Source organism: Balaenoptera borealis, assembly GCF_965194805.1.
Source record: "Balaenoptera borealis genome assembly, chromosome: 21".
Lineage (NCBI taxonomy): Eukaryota > Metazoa > Chordata > Mammalia > Artiodactyla > Balaenopteridae > Balaenoptera > Balaenoptera borealis.
In genome coordinates, this window is record NC_138880.1 from 25,133,546 (window position 1) to 25,143,052 (window position 9,507).

General features: G+C 38.5%; 1 long non-coding RNA gene across 12 annotated transcripts in view; it reads left to right on the forward strand.

The window, feature by feature from the left end:
- LOC309619775 overlaps positions 1-8,465 on the forward strand; it is a 31,104-nt gene extending 22,639 nt beyond the window's left edge. For 11 of the 12 annotated variants that reach the window (XR_014239205.1, XR_014239206.1, XR_014239207.1 and 8 more), the window contains 2 exons: positions 1,406-1,733; positions 3,639-8,465. This is a non-coding gene — a long non-coding RNA (uncharacterized lncRNA). The other variant, XR_014239216.1, reaches the window with a different exon arrangement.
- The last annotated feature ends 1,042 nt before the right edge of the window (positions 8,466-9,507 follow it).

Here is a 9,507-nt window from a genome sequence, read left to right on the forward strand (position 1 = left end):
ATAAGCAAGTTACAAAAGGACACGTATGTTTCCACTTATAGGAGGTACCTAGACAGAAAGTAGAATATGGTGGTTGCCAGGGGCTGGGGGTAGGAGGCATGGGGATGACAAAGTTCTGGAGATGGATGGTAGTGATGGTTGCACAACAGTGTGTATGTACTTAATGCCCATGAACTGTACACTTAAAATGATACATTTTGTGTTATGTGTATTTTACTACAATTTTAAAAATTACCAAGCACCTACTAAGTGCCAGTCACTGATGAACAAGACAGTAAGGTGCCTGGCCTCTGGAAGCTTCCATCCTAGTGGAGGAAACAATGACTAAGCAAAACATAGACAAGATAATTATGAAGGAAATAGAGAAGGATTTGTGATTCCTGGGAGCAAGGGATACTCACTCTAGTTAGTGATATTTGAGATCAGACCTAAGGATGAGAATGACCCTTTAAAGGCATTCCAGGTAAAGGGTGCAGCAAGTATTAAAGTCCCGAAGAGGGGAAGGACTTGATGTGTTTAAGGAAGCAAACGAGGCCAGGGTGCTGGAAGAAGCAGACAGAAACTCTTCATGTACCATCTGGAATCTTCTGAGTTTGTTCAAGAAAGGATGATGATGGGTTACATCAAGGGTCAGCAAACTTTTTCTGTAAAGGACCAGATAATAAATAATTCAGGCTTTGTGGCCCAGAGGAAACCAAACAAATAATTCCTACAATGACATTGGGAAGAGAAAAGTCTGACATGCTGTCTGTAATTTTAAGAAAGGAGTGGCCAATAGTGACCGTTTCTTTGCCTCACTTAGAATTGATCAGAGCATTCTCTGAACTCTCATCCATCCACAGGTGGGACTAATCACAGGAAGAGGGGCTGGAAGTGAGAAATAAGAGAAAAATACAATGTTTGTTAAAAGGCTGACTTGGATATTTGGAAGAGATCGTGTTGTTCAGCTAAGCTATCAGCAAAATTGGAAGTAGGCAGTTTTGCTTTTGATACCTGTTAGCACCATTCCATTTTCTAGTAAATGTAAACTCCTTAGGTGTTTGGCACATAAAATGCCCAATACATGTTTGTTGAATAAGATGTTTATCTGTGTTTCCTGTGTTTTTGTTTATTCCCTGAAAAATCAATGCCCTAATGCTGCCTCCTGGTGGCAGAGTGTTGTGTGCAATACAGAGACTTTCTCAAGGAAGGTGGGAAAAGACTAGAGAGGTAGGCTGCTGTCAGACTCTCCTGAGATGGACTTTGCCTAAAAAAGCATAATCTTATGAGGCTGGCTCTCTCCTCTCCTGAGGAAGCAGCCCTTTTCATGAGTGTGACATCCACTGGTTGTGAGTTATATCACAAGTCATTTCTTTGGCTGATATTTCACCAATTTTACTGATTGAATGATTTATTCTTTTTACAGGTTACATCAGATTTTAGAGCATGTACTGTGTTTGTGATTGCCATCTCTTAACTGTTGGAATGGAACAAAACATTGGAGATTATTTTAATGAGAAAAGCTTCTCCAGGAAGTCAGTGATGACCAAAAAATTAGGGTAGGGAACTCAGGGAGACCAAGTCAACTGTAAAGTGAGATTCTTGACATCGTTCAGCAGCTGCTTCCCAGTGGATTTAATCAGTAGACATCTGGTGGGAAAGGTACCACAGCACTGACAGCAAAGAGCTGCTTCAGCTGGGTGTGATGGCAGCTTGAAATCCAGGAGGAAGGAAAACACAGTAACCAGGGTGAGGTAAGTCCTCTGGGAAAGGCACCATCACCAGCCTGTTCTGATCAGTTGTCTGGGGGAATTTCTAAGGCAAAGCCCTTGCCCAGTTTTCTTTCTGGGGCATAATTGTTTGGGGTCTTGTTGGAGAAAAAGACTTTGAGAATGGGGAGAGGGTGTGCTCCAGGACCTGGGTAACTGGGTGGCTTTAATGACCATCGTCTTACAGTGTGGGCCCTGGGAAGAACTTACTGGGGAGTCCCAATAGCTTATTTTTCACATTGTCACTCTACAGGACGTCTGTACCAGCACATCTTTCCCATTTTGTGGTTAAACATCCCTCTGGAGAATTATCCCTGAGGCACTGAGAACTTTATTGTACTTTCCCCACACACCCGCCTCCCCCCAGCCTCTTGGTCTCAATTCAGATGTTAGTCCAGGTGCCCAGCACAGGACAACCTCTTTAGCTGGTCCGAGAGCTATTGCCAACTCCTGAAAACACAGAAGTAACTCACCTTTGTTCTGGTCCTACAGCTTTAAAAGCTTAAGTGAGGGCTTGTGAATCATCTAACCTGATGAGGATATTTGAGGCCCCATATGATAAGTGCACTTTGTACCATAAACTCAAGTAAAAGTAAAAATCAAATCAATCGATAAAATACAAATATTTTCTACCACTAAATCGCTAAGGCAATTCCAAAGAATATGCTTCTGGAACAAAAGGCAATTCCAAAAGGGGTGCCCTAAAAATGTTTTGAAAGTGGTAGAATAATGGAATAAAGATATCCTTTCCAAATAAAGATATTTTTCTTTGAGATACACAAAATTGGGATTTGTAAATTTGTTTTTTTTTTCTTTAAACATAACTCTGGTTTTAGAAGTATACATATTATCTGGAGCAAAACATCTGTCATGTTCCTCATGAACACTTCCCTTTTACCCCTTTAGATACTTGCAGTGACATTTTAGATATTTAAAGTCAATCAGTGTGATTTTTCAAATGCCTAGGATTATTTATTATATACTTATATGACTACGAAGAATGTAGAATTGAGTGCTTTAATAGTTATACATGCCTTTTGATTATTTGTCCAGCTATACTTGAGAGCTATAAATTTAAGATGTATTTTGCTCAGCAGTGAGAAGCTGACATTTAACATTTGTGAGGTCAGTCAGGCACTAGGTAAGTGAAGTCAGCCACAGAGCACTTACTTTCCATCTATTTCCACACCCTCCAGCCTCTTTAGGGCAAAGTTGTATTTGTTCTGTCTACTATGATCCAAACGAAGCCTTGAAAAACTGTCAACTTGTTGGCCATCTCAGCTTCTATGTTACTTCTATTACTTGACCTTTAAGAGAAAGTCTCTTATTGAAGGATCCGTGGAGTAAAAAGAGGTTCCCTTATTCGACTTTAGGGATTAAATGGTTGAGGAAGTACTTGTGATCAGACATCATTTAAAATCAGTAAGTCGTCTTCTAGCAATGTATCGCGCTGCTCGGCAGAACTCATTTTTAAGCTGTACCACCCACCTTCCACACGCTGTCTTGCTCAGCAGTAAGGCAGTTAACACTTTGTGATTTATGAAGTTAGGAAGCCAGCATTCTTAAGGTAAATGCTGGTGGTGAATTCACACCTCTCTGTGGACTCCCGAAGCTATCTGTGTCCTGATCCCTAGAACCTGTGAATACATTACATTACATGGCAAGGGAGAATTAACGTTGCAGACGGAGTTTAAAAAGTTGATCAGATGACCATCTAACCAGATGATCTTAAAATAGGGAGACTATCTGTGTGAACCCAGTATAATCGCGAGGGTCCCTGTAAGTGGGAAAGGGAGGCAGAGAAGTCAGGGTCAGAAAAAGATGTGACAGCAGAAGCAGGGTCGGTGCAATGAAGCTTGAGGACTCAACCTACCCTCTCCGGCTTTGCAGATGGAGGAAGGGGATCGTGAGCCAAGGAATGCAAGCGCTTCTAGAAGCTGGAAAAGACCCGGGAGGCAGACTCTCCTTCAGAGCCTCTGGAGGGAAAGCAGAGCAGCCAACACCTTGATGTGAGCCCGGGGGACCTCACTGGACTTCTAACCTACAGATTTGTATTGTTTAAGCCACCAGATCTGTGGTAATTTGTTACAGTGACAATAGAAAATCAGTATGTTGTTATTGTCATTTGTTTGTCTGCTCTAGGCCAAGACTCAGTAGGGAAGCTTTGCTTTGACATATGGCAGCATAAATTCCCTTACAATAAGAAAGGATAGAATTTTGAATTCTAAAAAGCCACCAAAGTCTACAAAAAATTCTTGAGCTGACCTTATATTATTTCTATCTTCCAATCCTTTCCCCTCTTGCTTTATATTGACAAAGATCAAAAAGGGTTCAGCAACTGTCTTTCACGATTCTCCCAGAACCATTATTACACTGAAATTTACAGGATGTCTGACGTATGAAGTACTATCGTCCATGGTTTCAGAAAGTAAAAAGCTTAAATCTTCACTCATTTGTTAGCTCACAAGAGCAAAAGGTAACAACTGAGAAAAAAATAAATGAAGCAAAGAAAGAGAAATATCAAAGGGAAACTGAGCAAGAGCTGTTGGGTTTACACAGAATGTTCCGAAGAAAACTTGGGGTAATTAAGGAAAGAACGCAAAGACGACCCTGTTTTATTCCATACTTGAGCTGACGTTAAGTCTTCATCTGCTTAGTTCCTGAATTTGCCCCAAGGTTGTGAATAGAGAAAAAGAAATCTTTACCAGAACCCAAGCAGCCGTGCTTCACCTGGTATGATTTGATTTTAGGCTACTGTCTCGAAATAATTCCTCCCCTAGAAGAATGTGTTGGGCAAAGTAATGCCTGACCAAGTATAAATAGTGCCCCAAGCTTTATCGAGCACCTTTAGCATATGTTTGTTAGAACTTTTATGCTATCCATGCTTTATAAAAACCACCAGTATTTATTTCAAATTACTTTTTTAAAGTAAGATTTTTCTAAGTTTACTCGTACAGCAATCTCAGGGATCCCAAGAAGGGCCACCTTGTTCCGCAACCCCAAGGACATCAGTGCAGAGTGACATCCACGGTCTTCCATGTGAACGCGGCCCCGTGCTGTGCAGCTCAGCAGCTTTGCCTTCAAGGTCTCGATGCCTTCAGGATTTCTCGCTCAAGCCCTCTTTGTTTCAATCTCTCGGACCCTCCTAAGGAAGGATGCATTCTTTGATTACAGTCAGGGGATAGATGAGGCAGGCTCATTACATGGGAACTGTCATTACTCCCACCGCTGCAATACTGACACACGCGAAGTTCATGCTGTCGAAGAGAGGTCAGGACCCACTTGCCTGGAATGCCCGCTTCCCTGCTTTACCCTCCGCAAAATCTGCTAGGGCTGGAATGGTGCATTTTTCCTTCCTTGCTATCCCTGCGTGGACTTCCCTAAAGTCACATTATCCTTCTCTCCTTCCCTATATGAGCCATAATGGCAGAATGACTGCCAGAGAATGTGAATTTCAAGGGAAAGGAATGAGTATTTTCAGAATAGTATTCTTATTTTACCTTTATCATATTTCTCTTGTTAATTGCATTCAATATTTTGAAATGAAAAACGAGGACAGAGGTGCACATACTTTATCCCATATTGGTTTCCAAATTGCAGGTTATTGGGCATGTGTGTAACTCCCTCATTAAGTAATCCATGACAGTCCACACAGGTATGACAAACTAGAGAGGCCTCTGTGGACCTCTATGAGTTTTTATTTCATGAGAACCATTTTTTTTTTCCTCAGCTAGTGTAGAAAAGTATTTAATAATATACAAATGGTGAAGAGTAATGAGACAGGATTCATTAGGTATATAATTTGTTTCACCATTGGTTACATCATTGATTATACCACTGCCTCTGCAGATTGTCCCTTTAAAATTCTACAAATAATGTCTAGAAAATATTTTCCAACGATTTTTTCAGATACATATTTGAGCAACTTCCCTTAAAGTTTACTTCTTTACAAACTTCCTAATTTAAATTGTTAAATAAAATTTCTCAAATTTTCTTCCAAGTGTGATTACACTATTTTCTAGTACATAAACAAATACCATGGGCCAGCATGTCTCACTGGCATCCACATTCAGTGCCCCAAATTAGAACCAAGTCATTGTTTAGTCTTCTAGAACACCGGATTTGAGTCCCTACTTCAACATTTACTTGTTCTGTGATTTGAGGGAAACAAGTCAAAATCGTCATGTTTTCTCATTTGTGAAATAGGATCAACAATACCAACCCACCTAAGGGTAAGGAGGCTTAAGTAAGATGTACATAAAGCATCAGTATACTGTAGGCACCCAATAAATGATAGCTACCCACATGGTGAGTTCTTGCATTGCTGATATAGTTTCGTTTTTTGACCTAGGTAATCATTATGTGGGCATTTAATAATTATTGGACTTTATATATGGACTTCTGCAATTATAGTTCACAAAAAAGTAAGAAATAGTAGCTATTTTTAGTGTTATCTAAATGTTAATTTACGTGATGGTCCCTTAAGCCTGACCTGAGTCCCTACTAACTGCAAATTCTAATATGGCATATTACTTTAAAACAGATTAATTCCATTTAGTAAATTGGTAACTTTCTGCCTTACATCACTCTAATACCAGTTGCAGAAGGAAGCTGGCATCTACACCAGGCCTCATAGTTGCTAAACCCCCTTCTGTTCAGTCCAAGGAGGTGCCAAGGAATTGAGAAAGGAAGGTAGAGGAATTCATTGATGGGGTGTGACTGCCCTCTTTCAAAGTAGGTCTGCTCCTCTCTGTTTTACACACACAGGGCTCCATTTTTCTTTGAAGAAATATGACTAAAATAAAGTTTGAAAACCACCAAACGCATATTCAGAGTTCGGGTTTTATCATTTCAATGTCCGAGCCCTGGTAAACTGACAAACATGAAAAGAGTCATAAGGAAAACACTAGGTGATTATCTTTTTGTGCATTTGTCTTTACACTCCTTTTCAAGTTTTATGTACATTATGTATAATAGTTCCACTTCATATCATAGTACAGTTTTATAACTCCATATACTTACTGTTTATGCTGTTAGTTTGGTTGTTACTAATGACTTCCAAGGAGGATTCTGATTCTACTCATTAAAGCTTCAAGATCACAAAACGTATTTGATTGCTTTGTGTTAAGGACTGGCACATGAAATCTCTAGCTTTTACTAAAAAGAATATCCTGTATCTAACCCTTCCTGTTTAGCATTACCTTTTTTCCCCCCTTCCAAGTTAGTCAATTTTGTTTGGGACCTTGTCCACTAACTACACTACTTTTCTTGCTGTATAAACCACAAAGGAATAGATAAAGAGAACTTTAAAAATTAAGATTTTTAGATAATGATCTTCCTTCAGTAGTCTTTTTAAAGAACAGAATAGAAAAGTGGATAGAATAAAGCTGGTAATAAGGGAAGAAAAGGAAAAAGGAATGGTTCTAGCTGAATAGCAACTAAGCTACATTCACTGAAATTTCTATTAATTTTTTTTGCAGAGAGGGAGTAGGAACATTAATGGCTTGACAACCCTGCATTTATCTGTTTTTGTTTAAACGGTAGAAAGCTACAAAGAATTTCTTTAATCATAAACCACACAAACATTTTTTTTTTAAAGTCGTGCTTAAACAGATACCCATAGATTTGCCAGTGTCTAGGCAGTGAGTCGATACAGGGCTTCAGCACCATTTTTTAAGACAAAGCCTACAAATTCCCCTTCAACTAGCAATAACACAAATTTAAGACTGACCTGGTTCCCAGTTGCTGCTTGCTTTGGTTACCTCCTCACTGCCATCGCTCAGGAATCCAAAGAGGAAGGAGAAATCCGTACCAAGAAAAGCTGTACTTGGCAGGGAAAACGATGGCCCCTTTATACCTAATTTAAAATGGAGCATGCTTTTGATAACACATACCAAAAGCCTTGGAATTATACATATCCTCATGACAATTATCCCAGCCAATGGCAGCAGGGGCAGGCCCCAAAAATTTGGGTTAAAAACTCATAACAAAAAAAAAAAAAAAAAAAAAAACTCATAACAATACCATTCTTTAAAGTCAACTCTCTAACTTTACCGTTAAAAAAAAAATTCTGGACTTTAGCACCATCAAGGAAAATTAGTTTCAGGTCATCATCTCACCTCATTGATTTAGAAGAAAAATCAGTATTTCCTCTCACAATATCCTATTCAGTAAACTTGATTTCAAATTATTTTAACAAACTTCAACTGCACCCATATGGGATAATTCCCTAGTCAAGAATATTCAAGACATGCAAATACTAAGGAGAAGCAGTACAACATTAGATCTCCTTATGTGACCCAGTTCAAGGAAACGAGCCTTTGGAATGATGTGGTCACTTAAAACTAGTAGGAAACCAGTCTGAGGGGGATTTTCAGAAATGTTATCATTTAGAGAAGTGAGAAAGGTAATAAGCAATAAAACATAGTAAGAGCTTGGACTCTGGAATCAGATATGGGCTTGAAATTGATCTTTGACAAAATTATTCAGTTTCTTCATCTGAAAAATGGACCAAATGACAAGAGTTACTCATCAGGTTCTGAGAAAATGAGAATACATATACAAGCAATTCCTCAACTATGGTATGTACTTTGCATGTATTATCTTGTTTGATCCTCACAGCTCTGAGGCAGCTCTTCTATTTTACAGATAAAGGGTTAAATTCCCAGTTACATGCCTACTTAAAGAGGAAGAGCCAAGATTCTATCTCAAGAATAAGATTCCAAAGCTTGTTTTCTTCTGCACTACACTATTTTGAAGAATTGTAAAATATGCATTTCTCTTAAATCAGGGGTTCTTTAAATTTTGATTATAAGCTTTTAATAAAGTTATAGCAAATGTTTATTAATTAGATGTTTGTTTTTACACTAAGCAGCTTCCTGCAATGCCACCATATAAGAAGTTTACTGTAATTTAAGATATTTTCAGTAACTTTTATATTAACTTGAAATTTAGGAAATTTAGCCAATTCAGGAAATTACTAAACCACCTAATTAGATACATTACAGAAATTTCTTACTTTTCTTGCAATCATTGTCCCACAAAATACACATTCCAAGGCTGAGGAAACTGAGGTAATTAAAACTGCTTTCACAACACTCACGTTGTTTCTCCTCACAATATATTATATAAAGGCAACCCATTTACATAATATGGACTCTAAACTTTGGTGTCCAATTTAACATGCTCAAAAATGAAACTTTTTAAAAAGTTAACTAGTGAAATAAAAACAATTACTTCAAGTATATAAAGTATCCTCTATTATTTCTAGAATATAAAATAGAAATAACTTCATGACTTAAATTTTACTACTTACGTCCAATTTTCCTACTCCAATACAACTGCCACAGGCAAGGCCATTTCCTGTTTTTTCTCAGTACATTATCACCATCACTGCTCAAAGTGCAGCAACTAGAAAGCCAGAAAAAGGCCACAAAGAATAATACAGTCCGAATCACCTAAGACACATAAGCAGGATTTCATTTCATTACCAACGAATGTAGTTCAACTGAACAGGCTCATTAAAGAGCTGAGCTTGGCTTCTCTTTTTCTGCCCAGTGTTCTTCTACGAGGTTTGGTAAACAAAAAACCCACCCAGTTCTAGATTTGCAAACTGTTAACTTGTCTACCCATAAAAAGCTGTGTATCAGCTATGAAAAATTACCTAGCTGCAATTTACAACGACTAGTGACAGGAAGCCTATTTGCAGGAATTGGTTCTGACTTCGGGGGCGGGAAAAAAAAGAACCACAACTTCTTGA